Source organism: Piliocolobus tephrosceles, chromosome 1 (genome assembly GCF_002776525.5).
Source record: "Piliocolobus tephrosceles isolate RC106 chromosome 1, ASM277652v3, whole genome shotgun sequence".
In the NCBI taxonomy this organism is placed as follows: Eukaryota; Metazoa; Chordata; class Mammalia; order Primates; family Cercopithecidae; genus Piliocolobus; species Piliocolobus tephrosceles.
Window position 1 is genome coordinate 109,438,106 of NC_045434.1, and position 15,595 is coordinate 109,453,700.

At 47.5% G+C, this 15,595-nt stretch overlaps 2 long non-coding RNA genes across 2 annotated transcripts; one reads left to right on the forward strand and one right to left on the reverse strand.

The window, feature by feature from the left end:
* The first annotated feature begins 39 nt into the window (after positions 1-39).
* LOC111556021 lies at positions 40-9,902 on the forward strand. The gene is made up of 3 exons (XR_002735701.1): positions 40-246; positions 2,243-2,399; positions 7,503-9,902. It is a non-coding gene; the product is annotated as an uncharacterized LOC111556021 (long non-coding RNA).
* LOC111556020 lies at positions 7,430-15,444 on the reverse strand. The gene is made up of 3 exons (XR_002735700.1): positions 15,208-15,444; positions 10,763-10,917; positions 7,430-9,146 (listed from the first exon to the last, which is right to left on the reverse strand). It is a non-coding gene; the product is annotated as an uncharacterized LOC111556020 (long non-coding RNA).
* Positions 15,445-15,595: the final 151 nt, after the last annotated feature.

Sequence of the window (15,595 nt, forward strand, 5' to 3'; positions counted from 1 at the left end):
GCCCCCGCCCCGTGCTTCCGTTTTCCGTTCTGCCAGCCTGTCTCGCTCCGCGGCCGCCTCTTCCCCAACGCTACCCGCTCTGCACCCTGACTCGCTGCTCCTCTGTGCTGGCAGAGTGCGCCCAGAGCGTAGCCGGACCCAAGGGTTTACTACGTTGGCTGCTGTGCCCGTCTGCTGTGCAACCCAATTTATCTCCGGACCCCCAGCCCCTAGCAAGTCCCTGGCGCACAATGAACTCTGATAAAAGTCCGTTGAATTGGAACCTGGAATCGGACTGACATTTCCCAAGTTCGTATCTCCGCCTCAGATCTCCCTTTAGACTCTAGACGTGTACATCCATCTGCCTCCATACATCCACCCCCGCAGCACCTCCCCTCGGATGCCTAATAGACTCTGAAATGTTACATGCCTTCTGTATTGCTCCTTCCCCCATCATTTCATGCGTAGGCGGCTAGCAGTCTCTGCCACTTTTCTTTGCTGTGGACTTCTGCCCAAATATCACCTTTTCAAAGAGCTCTTCCTTTTAAAAGAAGTCTTGAACACCCTAAGACAGCTCTGTCATCCTGTCTGCTCCCTGGCCTTTCCCAGCACTCTCTTGTTTTGTTTTACTTTATTTTTTCTTTCTGATACTTATAACTACCTGAAATTATATGTCTACTGCCTGTCTCCCACACTCTATGAGGACAAGGACCCATTTTGTCTTGTTCTCCTCTGCATCCCTAGTGGGTAAAGCAATCTGACACATAGGAGATGTTCAATATTTATCAAATGATTGAGCTCCTATAACAAACTCTTAGTCATCATGCCAAATTTAAATATTTCTGGACCTCAGCCGTATTCATTATTTCAAACTTAGCTGTATGGGGTGGCTCGCACCCGTAATCCCAGCTTCTTGGGAGGCTGAGGCGGGAGGATCGCTTGAGGCCAGGAGTTGCCAGCCTGGGCAACATGCAGAGACCCTGTCTCAAATTCTTAAAAAGTAAACAATTTTTTTTAAATACAAAGAATACCAAACTTAAATATATTCTGCAACCAAGCCCAACTTTGTCCACAGATTATAATACTGGTCATTGTCCCTACCCCCTTCACACACACACACAGTGATGGTCCAGATTCCATATGATAGTGGAGGGGCTTTGACATGGTAATCCCATTGGAAGGTGTTCCTGACGGTTTATTTTGCCTGGAAATTTACAAAACATTGAGAAAATGTTAACTATCCATTTGAAGGAATGGAGACTGATGGAGGAGATGGCACTAAAGGTCCCAGCCTTCCTCTTAGTGCCCTCACCTCTTTTATCTGCCTAATCCCCAGACCCCAAACTTGGGAATTATTCTTGATTCCTTCCCCACTTTCTAACAATTTACTGAGCACAAGTAATTTTGCCTCCAAATATTTCATCCATTCTTCTTAAGTCTCCATAGCATCTGCCCTATTTTAGGTCCCTGTATCATCCTAACTTGCAAAAACCTCCTGAATGGTCTCTCTGGCCAGAGTTTCTTCTCTATCCCAGCCATGTACCCCACAGGTGCTGCAGTGATCTTTCTTAAGTGGATATCTTAGGCTCTTTGGGTCCAGCTCCAGATCCTGCTCCTTTTGACACCCTTTTTTATTCCCCACCCCAGGGTCCACAGCACACTATCAATAATTCCAGTCTGGCTCTTATGTTTTATTTGCTTGGTTACTTGTATGTGCCTCACACTAAATAAACTGTGAGCTTCTCAAGGACAGTAATTTTATCATCCTAGGCCCTCCGGCCCAGCACCAAGCACCTGGTGGACCCAATAAACATTGAATGGCTGACACCTTCTTGCTCAAAAATCTCTGCTGGATCTCCATACACATAGCAGTGGTTCTGTAGAACTCACACCAATCCCCGCTGAAGAACCACAGGATTATCCCAAGAAAAGCAAAAAGACTGCATTTCTGGAAAACATTTATAGTTTTATAGGCATTCTGTTACTGCATTTGTTGTTTATGATGTTTTACAGACACAAATATTGCAGTAATTTATTGGGAACCATGGTGAATACACAAAAGTTTTTTTCTCACTAGTCAAAAGTTATAACAGTGTTGTTGAACATAATTTTTAGTACTATAAAGACAAAACACAAAAGCAAGAGATCATTTAATAACTAGGTAAGGCGTGAGGATAACACATACAGAAATGGGCTAGACTGTGTCTGTCTCCCAGCCTCCCCCAGATAAATAACAGTGGGATCTCTGTCTCTTCTCTGGCAGAGCAGCCCACCTACCTCCTCCAACCAGACCAAACTAGCCCAAATGCTTAATTCTCCATGGCTTGTAACACCTCAATACCTTTGTATTTGCTGTTCCATCTACCTGGAGAGCCTTTCTGGGGAGCTAGAGGAGGAAGAGATTCATATGAACTGAAGAGGTGAGAGTGACAGACTCAGAATGGGTGTTAAGATTCAAATAATCTCGTCCAATTATCTTGCACTGGAGGCTTCTGAACCCAGAGGAAAAGAAAATAGCAAAAAGAAGGCATGGTGTAAGGTGGCCCACCCTGGGTGTGAGGATCGGTGGGGGAATGTGGAAAGAAGGGAAGGAAACTTAAGGTTTTAAAGCCCCTTTTTCTCATTTGACCCTCAGAGCAACACAAGGTAGGCAATATTATTATTTGCATTCAATCTACAAAACATCTCTAATCATTCAACAAAAAATTTTCTGAACACCTATAAATCAGCCAAGTTTTAGAGATACAAAAATGGAACAAAGTAAACAGAGCCTCTGCACTCAGGGATACAGATGCACACAAACAGGTGGCTTCATTTGCTGTATAAAGTGCAGGGTGCTACTGAAGTCAAGGAGGTAACCAGATGTGGGGAGCCAAGAAAGACTTAGCAGTCAAGATTAGGTTTGATTGAAAGTAAGACCTCAAAATAGGAGGTTACCTCCCCAGGATAGAAGTTCATTTTGCCCTTGTAGAGAATTCTGGAAGCAGGACTGATAGCCCTAGTCCACAAAGATCCCAAGCACCCAGACTTCTGTCTTGGTCCCCAAACAGTTGCTCTAGTTCCAGTCATCATGTTTGCATTGCAGCCAGCAGGAAGGAGGAAGACTCAAAATAGAAAGTAGAAATGGTAATGGTCATCATGCCAGCAGTCCTTTTAAGAAATGTTCTCAAAAGCTGCCACATTATCTGGCATTTCTTGGAAAGAACTTAGCCATAAAGTTATACCTTCTTGCAAAAAAGAAAAAAGAAAAATCTGGGAAATGTCTTTTTTCCGGACAATCACATGCCCAGCTTATACACTGATTTGAGAGGTGGTCCATTACTATAGAGGAAGGGGGAAAGGACATTGGCGGCAACTAGCAATCTCTGCCACATCTTCCCAGCATTAGTGAGAGCTACGGTAAGATCTGAAAAATGAATCAAAGTTGGCCTTGTGACAGAGGAGGGGAAAACGGAGGTCTGGAGGTGAGGACCACCATAGCACATTCTAAAAGAGCTTAGAATGCAAATGGGACAGTAAGCTTTGATGAGGCAGGAGAATGAAGTGTAGGCCAGGCTAGTGTCTGGACTTTATCCTAAAAGCCTTCTATGTGTCAGATGCCGAAGAAGACGCTGCCCTCAAGTAACTCCTCAGAAGATTACTAATCTGCTCAAAGTCACAGAGCTCATAATTGGGATTGGAACTCAGATCTATTTGACAGCAAAGTCTAGGCCCTTTTTACCCTCTGTCCTAAAAGAGTTGACAGCCCAGCTAGGGAAATGACCAAGCATGAAATATGCAAGTAGCACAAGCTGGTGTAAAATCATATGCAGTACTAACATTTTTTCAGGGCCTTAGTTATTCCAAGTGTGGCTGTCATGTGGGAGAGAGTGAGAACTTCTGAGAAATTGAGGAAAACAGCTTTTGGTATTCAAAGAGCAATAGCTTTCTTCTCTATGTCCTTCTCCTCCACACCCCAAATCAAAGTTGCTTAAAGTATATATGGAAGTATGAGAGAACAACTGCACATACAAGATTATCGTTTACCTAATTCCTGGAGTCCAGCACTTCTGCCAAGGCAGCAGCACCAAGAGACAAAGCTCAAGTCCTGTGAAGCAGTGGGGGCTGTTACCCTGAGCTTATCCTGAAGGATGAATAAGGCGTTCTTCAGGCAGTGGGAGTGGAAAGAGAGCTCACCAGGCAGACAAGTCTCAGAAAGATATTCTAGGCAGAGAACAGTTTGTGTAGAGGCGTGGAAGCATGAAAGCCACAGTCATTTAGGGAAGTTAACTCTTCTACTGTAAGTGGAGGCAGGTATGGCAGAAATGACCCGGACATAAGGATGCAGAGATATACTGGTCCTACAGTAAGGAGCACCTCATTTGCTACCGTAAGGAATATAAAATGAGTGTGTTATGCTCTTCCAAAGGTGGGTAGTGTTATTTAGCAGTAAAGAGAAATGCAATTGGAAATGTAACTTGGGGCTTGGGTAACGGCAAAGCCGAGTAGTGTGGATCCTCACTTGCAGACCTTGGAGCATCACCTAGGTTTGGGATCTAATATGAGACAAGTAATGGAAAGGCCCACAACACACACTGTTTCTTAGACCTAGCAGTTCCTAGGACTTTAGGTGTCGGTACACTGCTTTCCAAGTGCCAGTGCCATCCCTATGTATGTGCTGCTTATCCAGCGAAGCACAACTGAGATTTTGCTTCCTAGTTGCTTTGCCTGGCCACGGATACTTTCATTGTTATATTCTTGAGCCATCTGTTTAGTGAACTGGCACCATCTATAAACTTATGTTGTATCAAGTTTATCAAGAAACAACTTCTGCCCTTCTGGATAGAATGTATTATTTCATGACCCTGCCCAATCCTAGCTGGCTACCTCCCAACATGGAAAATACCCGTGTTTTACATGTGTCCCATGGCTTATGGGGTGACTAGCCTCAGAAATTAGGAAAGAGGGAGAAGTTGCAAAAGCCTGAGCCCATGCCCACTGCACAGTCACCCCCAACCACGGGGATTTGCCTCACTGGCGTTTGGAAGAGAATCCCAGGTGATCCTCCCTCAGGCTTCAGACCAGATTCCTCTCTGCGCAAGGCCCACGTTGATTAATTGTCCCATTTAACACCACTGCCTCAGTCTTTAGGGAGGAAGGTGGCATGTTTGCTCTTCTCCTTTTGAGAAAGGGGCCCAATTTATTCTTGTCCAGGCAGCATAATAAATAACCTGCCCCTTTTGGCAGGGAGTTTATTAGAGACTGATGGGACATTTAACAATAACTGGGGGCCTATGATTTATTAGGGAGGGAGGTTCATGGCATCTCTGAAGACTGGGAATGTGGAATTTAATTGATAAAGCGGCTGTCAGCCCCAATGAGATGCACTCAATAGAATATGCATTTGAGGGATCCTCTTTGGAGCTGTCAGGAAGGGTTTCTGCTAATCATATTCAGCTCCTGTGGATAGTGGTGTCTGCTGGATATCTGGGTGAGAGACAAATGGCAGGGAGGGGGACTCTGAAGGGGGCCCAGGGAGGGGTACACCTGTTAGTTGCCTGCTGACCAATGGAAGAATGTGGCACAAAGCAGCAAAAGGAAAAGAATTTCTATCACCCTAAGTAAGGGTTCCCCTTGGAGAGGCCTTTGTCTCTCCTCTGAGCTGCTTAGGAGAACAAGAGGTGCTGAGCACCCACTTCCTGAAAAGAGAGGGAAATGAAAGGGTTAAATGACAACAAAAGAGATTTGTTCTGGAATTCTGAGCTCTGCACCAGAGACTCCCCTGCCTTGGCGCACACACACACACACACACACACACACGCCAACACCCACAGCATAGTTACCTCACACCCACGCAGCCGCCCCTGAGCCCCTGGCTCAGGTGGCATCTCCTCTTGTCACTGCAGCTTCCACACCAAGAACAGAGCCACAGAAGCTCAGATGGATGGGGCCTCGCCTTCCTGTTGTTGTGGTTGTCTCCCAGCTCCGGAGACCCCAGAATCCAGGCTGAGAACCTGGAAATAAATGCTCATGGTCTGGAGTACATAGAGCATGCAGCTATCTTACTTCTCTACCCACCCTCCACCCCACTTTTCTGACAATAAGGGAGACTGGTTTTATCTCTGTGGGGCCATCAGTAATGGCACAGCTCTGTCCTCAGGCAGCCTTGAGCCTTTGCAAGGCAGCTTTGCTCACATTTTCTATTCCCCCCACCCTTTGGGCTGTTGCTCAGCCTTAAACAAGGCCATGTAAGGCATGGAGAGGGGCTTTCTCAGGCCAGAGCCTGTTTCCCTCCTTTGATCCTCCCGCATCTATTCTTAGGTCCCAGGAGATTGGTCTGCCTCCTTGTTCCCTCCAGGGAGTGAAAGGGAGGGGGGAGGCAATAGCTAGGAAAGAAGAAGTAATGGTCACTGTCTAATCTGAATCTCGGTGGTGACACTGAGGGACCTCTGAGCAGGATGGATACAGCAACTGGTTTGATTAAATCAAACCTCTCCCACAACCTTGTTAAATTAAACTGACAGGCCCAGAGCAGATGAGGGAGAGCAGCAAGATCATCGCATCAGGTCAGGGGGAGGGGAGGCGAGGGTAGGATTGGTAAGAAGATCAAACAGAAGCAGAGCATCAGCCTGCCCTTTTTCTTATTTGCTGACTATAGATAGGAGCTAAGATTTATGGATGTGAGATGCTTAAGTACCTGTCTGAGCACAGACCGTGGAAACTGACACAGAAGCAAACTGCTGCCTCCCAGTAGGCTTGGCAAATTCCTTTGGCAGGCAAGCCTCACATTTAGAACTGTGCTCTCGACATTTCAAAGGGCCTTTGCATACTTTACCTTCACAAGAAGGTAGCAGTGGGATTATCTGTCCCACTTTACAATTAGAGAAACTGAGGCATTAGAGATTACAGGGCCAATCTAGAGCCAGCCCAAGAACCCAGATTTCCTGCCTCCTGGTCCTGGTACATACTGCCTCCAACATTATGCCAGATGGCAGAATTTCCTAGGACTTAGTCCCTGGAGTGCCATCTTTTCTTCCACCCACTAGAAATGTAAACCACACAGCTTGCTTCATGGGCCGTCAGGAAAATGCTAATTCCCAACTGGCCTAGCGCAGCCCACCTGCAAGCACATGGCTCGCTTACAAGGTCACAAGGCCATTGTAACATCTTCATATCACTTTCCCACATGCCCAAGCCCTTCCAAGTCATCTCTACTCTACCTAATTATATTTCATGGAACAGGGAGTGGTGGGAGAGATGTTGTTAGCAACACAGAAACAGCAGTAGTAGAAGGATAACACTGATACCCTGCTGGCTTCCTCACCTGTCACCCAGTTCTTCACTTGCCAAAGCTAATTTTCCACTCACCAGTGGGTGAGAGCTCATTTCAGACTGTCTGAAACACACACACACACACACTCACACACGTATATGGATACACATTGTGACTAGTGCCTCACCCAGGATTTCCTTGTTCTATTTCAGATGCCTTCAATGGTGTGTTTATTGACACATCCACCCCTTTCCCATCTCTTTTTCAATAGGGAGGATACTGGGATGGGGATGCTTGTAATGTGGTGCGCACTGATTACCAGAGCACAGCTGAGATCCTGTTGGGCCCTGTCTCCTCCCAAGGCACACATCACATCCCAGGTGCACACCAGTAAATGATCAGATTCTGAACATAGGGAGCCAAGGACAGGGGAAGGAGGAGAGAGGAGCAGAATTGCAACCACTGTCATCATGAAGGAAGCTGGGTGAGAGAGCTGGCACAAGGTGGCAACATTTGCATGAAGAGGACAAACAACTGGAGATACCACCGGGGGCATGCATAGATGTAACACACCAGTCATGCTCTTTCCCTACGGTTACCAGGCGGGGTTTGATCACTATGCATGACCTGAGAAAGACAGACAAACAGCAGACAGATAGACAGGTTGGAGGTACTTAGATAGACAAATATAACCAGACTCCTGAGCTCATCCTGGTGTTATGATTGGCCACACCAAAACGTAACATCTCCAGTCTATCTGATATCGTCGAACAGGTTTCCTCTAAGGCAAGGAGTTGGATTCCCCTGGAACACCTGCCAAAGTGGAGTGGAAGGGAAGGACGTCTTGCCTGGAGGCAGTGGTCACTGGGCCTGGGTTTCTGTGCTGATTCTGCCCTTAGCAACCTGAGTGACCTAGGGCAAGTCACTTAACATTTCTGTGCTACACTTTTCTGACTTGTAAAAACACATGCTTGGGTGGCAGATGCAGACTGTTAGCAATTTAAAAACTTTAGAGATCACAGAAGAGAAAACTGAGACCCAAAGAAGTTAAATTACTTGTCCAAAGCCACTTGATGAGGGAGTAGAATGACCAAGAGGATGTGGATTCTGGAACCAGGACCAGCTCCACATGATGGTTTCAGCACACCCCTCATGGTGCCCTCTGGTGATCTACTGTGTCCTCATCTCCCTTCCTCCTCTGCAGAATGGAGGAATAGCAGCACCTGCCTCCCAAGGTTTGGGAAGAATAAATGCGTAGCTGACACAAGGAAAGCCTCCAATATATGTTAGGCTATGCCTATTTTCAGTGATGAACCAGAGGCTCATACCCACAAATCTTTTCTTCCAGTCTTTCTATGAGGCCACATGTCCTAATGAAGGTCCTTTTCAGCTCCCAAATTCTATGATTCTAAGTTGAAAAGATTAAGATGCAAGTTATTTCCAAAACCCTCCAGGCAGAAACACAAAAGCCTATTTGAGGGATTCATTATTCACTTCCTATTGCCTCAGTCACTTTCTATGGATGATGATTCATGGAGAATAATCACAGCAGAGAAGATCTGTCCAATGCTTGGAGAGAAGGCAGTAAAGCCCAAACTCCTTCACATGTTCAGCTCCTATTCTCCACTATGAGTCTTCACTTGTTAAGTGGCGGCAGTGTTTCTTGGCCTTGCTGCCTTTCTTCTCTGGGAATTTGAGGCCTTCTCTTGGTATAGACTGTTGCTAGTGCAGTCACTACCCACCCAGCACCGCTCCTCAAAATGCCAAGGAGAGGGTCCTGCCTCTCTGGCCAAGCAAAAGCCCTCACAGAAGCAGCTGTCGCCAATGGCACTGGCTCCTCTCAGGGTGTCCAGGCTGAAATGTTTAGCATGCCCCAGGTTGATGTCTAATCAGAGCTATGTGAATTCTCTGGTTCCTGAAAAACAGCAGAAGAGACTTAAGAGCTAGCCTGGTAGAAGCAAATATGCAGACAGCCAAACTTGAGATGTGACCTCTTTTTCCCCTCACCCCATGGTCTCAGGAGGAAAAGCAGGTGGCTTTTCTTTCCCTCTTGCTAACATGTCTCTCCCTGGCAAGCTGCCAACCACTGGTCCTTGCTTACAGCTAGCTAGTGGAGATGGCCAAGTGGTATGTGATAAAATGAGCCTTTGCTCTGAGTTCCAGGCCATGGTAAGGTTACAGAGCAGCCAGCACTGGGCCTCTGGAGTGTCAGATGTTGCAGAATGTCCCAGGAGAGTCCTGGGAATGAGCCATTTTCCTTCCTGTTGCAGCTTGCATCCACCAGCATTAGTTTGCACAAATACCATATTTCCCTTAGCTGTGCCCTGGCATTCTTCACGTGTTCTTCGTAGTTCAAAAATAGTTGCTTTTCCTGGCCCAGCATGGTGACTCACGCCTGTAATCCCAACACTTCGGGAGGCTGAGGTGAGCAGATTGCTTGAGCTCAGGAGTTCAAGACCAACCTGGGCAACACAGCGAAACCCTGTCTCTACAAAAAAAAAAAAAAGAAAGAAAGAAAGAAAGAAAATTGCTGGCATGGTGGCATGTGCCTGTAGTCCCAGCTACTTTGGCCGCTTAGGTGGGAGGATCACCTAAGCCAGGGGAGGTCAAGCGTGCAGTGAGCCGTGATCACACCACTGCACTCCACGTGGTCGACAGAGTGAGACCCTGTTTCAAAAATATATATATATATATATATATATATATGTGCATATACATATATATAAAATATATGTGTGTATGTGCATATACATATATATATCTGTATGTGCATATACATATATATATATCTGTATGTGCATATACAGATATATATATTTGCTTGCCTTTCCAGTAAATGTTTGCAAAATGGAAATACTTGCTTCCCAAGTAGCAATGAGATCTTTGCTTAGGCATCATAAGCACCAAGCCCATAGCTCCAAATTATTCCATATAGAAGTGAGTATCAGCCCACAGACTACTTGTTCATTATTTGGACAAATCTAATTTTGCACTTGAAAACTGTTCAGAGATAGCCTGGGAGCTATTCATACATGAAATTTACTCAAAATACCATACTGCTATTTCTTCTTCCATCACCTTCCTTCAGTCCCTCTCTAAGAGGTTTCAGCAACTCTATAATTGATAGCCTGATCTTGAAGCCCAGTGACTTTATAAGGAAGTAAAGGTTGTGAGAGTGGTGGTCTGAGTTAGCACTATGGGTAAAAGTATGAGGCGGACGGATCACGAGGTCAGGAGTTTGAGACCAGCCTGGCCAATATGGTAAAACCCTGTCTCTACTAAAAATACAAAAATTAGCCGGGCGTGGTGGCACACACCTGTAGTCCCAGCTACTCAGGAGGCTGAGGCAGGAGAATTGCTTGAACCCAGGAGGCGGAGGTTGCAGTGAGCCGAGATTGCGCCACTTACTCCAGCCTGGGTGACAGAGAGGGACTCTGTCTCAAAAAAAAAAAAAAAAAAAAAAAAAAGAAAGAAAGAAAGAAAAAGAAAAAAATGATGGCAATTCCGTGGATGTGGACCATCAGAACTCACTTCCTCAGTGGCTTTCATCATTTCAATAATCCACTTTAGGGCACCTCCCTCCTGCTTTCTGAAGAGTAGGATAGCTGAATTAGTGCTATGCTGAAAACCGGGAGACCACATTCCATCACCATACAGACGAACCTTTTTGGGTTGAGTCGCTCCATCTGTAAGAGAATGACAACCTTTGTTTGAAGACACCCAAAGTTCATGGAGCTTTTTATGACTACAGTCTTTGATTCCTCCACCCAGTCCAAAGGTTTTTTTTTGTTTTTTTGTTTTTTTGTTTTTTAAATTAGAACCCAAAGTGATTATTTCCTTTGGAACTGAGAAGGTTCCCCAACATACAGGCCACTTCATCCTCTCAGCTGTCCCTCCTGGTATTGGACTTATAAGGGTCAGAGGAGCCCAGTCCTCTGTCTAAGGTAGACAAGGGAAGATGTCATGAAAGCTAGGAGTTGGATTCTTTCAAGAATAGCTGGGCCTCAGTCCAGTTCCTCCCCTACCATCCCAATGTGTTCCCACTCAGACATGTACACAGTCTCTGCTCAGCACCTCTGGGCCAGCCAGTCAGGCAGGGTCCTCTTCCTAGAGAGAAACAGTTCCACAGTGATATCTGAACACATTCCAACAGCATGTATTTATCTCTAGGGTCAGCCTTTCCTGTTGATGATCGGGCAGCATGTGGTGGGTGATGGGATTGGGATATAGTTGTTGGCAGCCACAGTTGGGGGCAAGGAATGAGGGCACTGGGGATAGGGCCCCTGACCTTGGAAGGGTGATGTTATGATGAGGTTTCCAGACTGGTATGTGACCAGGTATCTCTCTCCTTGCACCAGGATGTGCTCTCCAGCTCTCCTGTTGCCAGTAGAGATGAGAAGCTGGACACTGCCTCACTCGGGTATGTCTTCCAGAGCTGGCTAGGTCCTGGTGGATAGGGACCTCCAGGTGGGGGCCACAGATCCTATGGATCTGGAGCCAGGAGAATGGCAGTGTTTCCATTATTTAATGTAGGATCTGAGCTCCCTTGGGACACAACTGGTTCTGTCTCTTCATTTGAGCTCATTGATAGGTGTCAGGAACTTCAGGCTCTGGCAGTGGGACAAAGGGGGCCACCCTCCCTGGCTAGGTTAGGCAGTCAAGTCCCAAGAGTTGACAGCACTGGACACAGTTTCCAGGAGCTGCACCCTCTCCATCAGGTAAAGTGCTGACCAGTGGAGGGCAAATGGCTACGTACCTTCTGAGGGTTCCACCCCAGCTCTGAACAGCTTTAAGAAAGTATGTTCACAACCAATCTAAAGACCTTTGATTTCTTTATTATTTATTTCGAATGAGATAACCTCATCCTCCAGGCTGAGTTTCGGAGAGGGGTGGGTGGGTGGGTGGAAGGGAGGAGGCTGAGCCATCTGATTCCTCTTCAGCAAAAATGAATCATGTCCCCCAGCCCCCATCCTCAGCCCAGAAATATTTATCCATGTTTATATAACCATGGCAACAGGCTTTATTCTCTATCACTTAAATCCTTTTTTAAAAATAAAAAGCAGAAGGCAGCTATTTTTCCTACTTTTTCCACCTGCCTGCTCTGCCCAGATGAGAGTTACCTCTTCAGAAACAAGGCGAGAGAGAGATCCCCCCACCCCACACACACTCCTGGGGTAACACTGGCCTTCTCAGAAGCAAGGGAATAGGTAAGTTGCAATGGCCCAGCACCACGAAAGGACTTCAGAGTTAGACAGTAATTGTCCTCCAAAGTCTTGTGGGAACCACACAGTGATACCACCTCAGACTTGTCTGAAACTTCTCTTTTGAATTCTGCACTGGTATTATGACTATCAATTTGTTTTCTTGCTATCTCTCTCTACCTGAAAATGGATGGAATGTGAGCTGGCTTTGCTAACAATACATTCTTCATCTGCAAGATGGGGTAAATATTCCCCTGCTCCTGACTACTTCACAGTTAGTTTTCAGAAGAGAGTTGCTTTTTTCAGACGGAGTCTCGCTTTGTCACCCAGGCTGGAGTGCAGTGGTGTGATCTTGGCTCACTGAAACCTCCGCCTCAGCCGGGTTCAGGCGATTCTCCTGCCTCAGCCTCCTGAGTAGCTGGGATTACAGGCGCCTGCCACCACGACGGGCTAATTTTTGTATTTTTAGTAAGAGATGGGGTTTCATCATATTAGCCAGGCTGGTCTCAAACTCCTGACCTCGTGATCTGCCCACCTCGGCCTCCCAAAGTCCTGGGATTACAGGCATGAGTCACTGTGCCCAGCCCAGAAGAGAGTTTTGTAAGGAGTATAAAGTGTTACAGACTTACAAAGGTTTAAACCCATAAGCAAGGGAAATTGAGGCCCAGTAAAAGGAAAGCATTTGTGCAAGGTCATACTCTGTTGTCAGCAGCACAGAAGACCTAACCACCCAATCCTAGGTTCTTGCCAAGAGATCAGCCCACTTCTTTTGGATTTTCAACCCTAGTCAGCCTCCCAACTTCCAAGTGGATTCCAGCCCATGAAGTCTCAGAGATGGAGAAAACTGGGGCTTAAGCTGGACCCTAAAGACTATTTCACCAAGCCAGGCATGGTGGCTCATGCCTGTAATCCCAGCACTTTGGGAGGCTGAGGCGGGCGTATCACATGAGGTCAGGAGTTTGAGACCAGCCTGGCCAACATGGTGAAACCCTGTCTCTACTAAAAATAAAAAAATTAGCCAGGCGTGGTGGCAGGCACCTGTAATCCCAGCTACTCAGGAGGCTGAGGCACGAAAGTCGCTTGAACCTGGGAGGCGTCGGTTGCCGTGAGCCAAGATCACACCACTGCACTCCAGCCTGGGAGTGAGACTGTCTCAAAAAACAAAAACAAAAACAAAAACAAAACAAAACAAAACAAAAACACTATTTCAGCCACAGATCCACAAACGTTTGCTCAGAGTTTCTTACATCTGACTACCGTGCTGGAGACTGGAGATGGAGCAAAGCAAGGCCCTTCAACTTGGGGAACCATTTTGTGGTGTTTCTCCACATTAAAGGCCCCCTCTGTGGATTATATGTCAACGCTGGGTCCTTTCTATCCCAGTCCCATAGTATTCAACTACAGAACTTCTTCAGCTGGACTGGAAACCACAACTCTGTCCTTGGGGGCGGCTCTCACTCTGAACATCTGGTGGGTCCCATAGAAAGGGATCTCTTGGAGAATTTCTGCTCACAGCTGCAGAAAAGGCAGGAGGGACAATGCTGCTCAGACTGGTAGGGCCAGAGTTGCCTGAGCTCGGCCAGCAGTCACTGACCAAATTCAGCCCATACTGTGCCTCTTTTTTCTTTTCTGTATGCATTGGCTACAGCTGCCCCAGCTTCGCCCAAAAGGACTCTTGGGGCTAGGCTGAAAGATGTGGGCAGGAGCTATTGTAGAACAGAGGACATGGGGTTGTTAAGTGGAGGCCATTCAACTGGACTCTGCAAACTCTTCTAAAGATTTAATTCTCTCTCTCTCACCCTCCCTCTCTTCAGACCCTCCATCTCTGTCCCTCCTCCCTCCCTGCACCACGTGTCTGTGTCTCTCTGTATCTCTCTCTCCTCCTCCTCTCCCTCGTTTTTTTTTTTTTTTTTTGAGACGGAGTTTCGCTCTTGTTGCCCAGGCTGGCGTGCAATAGCACCATCTCAGCTCACTGCAACCTCCGCCTTCCGCTTTCAAGCGATTCCCCTGCCTCAGCCTCCAGAGTAGCTGGGATTACAGGCATAGGCCATCACCCCCAGCTAACTTTGTGTTTTTAGTGGAGATGGGGTTTTACCATGTTGGTCAGGCTGGTCTCGAACTCCTGACCTCAAGTGATCCAGGCGTGAGCCACCTGCGCATCTTTCAATAGTTACCGTATCTGGCACTCTTGGCGGCCACCGACGGACCTATCGCGGCGCCGGCACCGTTCGTGCCTTCTCTGGTGTTCTTACAGTTGTCCCACTCAGAGACCTCAAATCCTGCCTGGGGCAAACTTTTCCCCGTTAATTACCTTGAAACAACACGTCGCTAATTGCCTAATTACTCTCCGTGCTCTGCGCCACTGTCCCCGGCTGGCCGGCCGGGCGCGGCTTCTCCGCGCTGGGAGGGAGCAGCGCTGGTGGGCGCGGAGCCGGGCGTCCAGGGCTGGGCTGGGAAGAGCAACCCCGCCGGTCTGCCGAGCCCATCGGCCGGTGGAGCCCATCGGCCGCAACTTCATCCTCCAGGGCCTGGCTGGCGCTCGAACGGTTCCTGTTGGGCTCGAATAACATCTGAGCATCCCGGCCTTTGAGCGCTTCGCCAAAGGCCAGAGCGTCAGCTAGGTTGACTGACGCCGAGCCCTGGGGAGAAAAAGGCTTGCTCCCTGCCCACCCCATTGAAGGCCCCAGGGAAAGCAGCCACACCCCCTACCCCGTTTCATATTTTCATAAAAATCATCGTCTGAAATTACCGTGCTTACCGTGTGTGTGTGTTTACCTGTTTATCTCGCCTCCCCTTCTCCCCCATGTAAGTTCTTGAGAGCAGGGACCTCGCCTATCATACTCAGTATCCCCAGCCCTACAGCCTTGCCAGGGGCGCAGCCGACCCTCGGCGGCTTTGTGTGATAGGCGTGAACAGGCCAAGCGGCGGCGTCTCTGCTCCGCCCGAGAGGGCAGGGCTTCGAGGACCTCACTCTAGGAGTGAGGCTGGAGCCACATTCCCAGGGTCCTCTTCGGGGAGAAAAGAGCTTCTGAGGGACTTCTGGGGATGGCAGCGGAGTGGGTGGGGGTGTTTCCTTCCCGATCCGAGTTTGGGAAAAGAGATTGACACTATGGCACTCTGCCTCTTACTGACACCGATACCTACCCAGTCCCTCCCAGTAAAA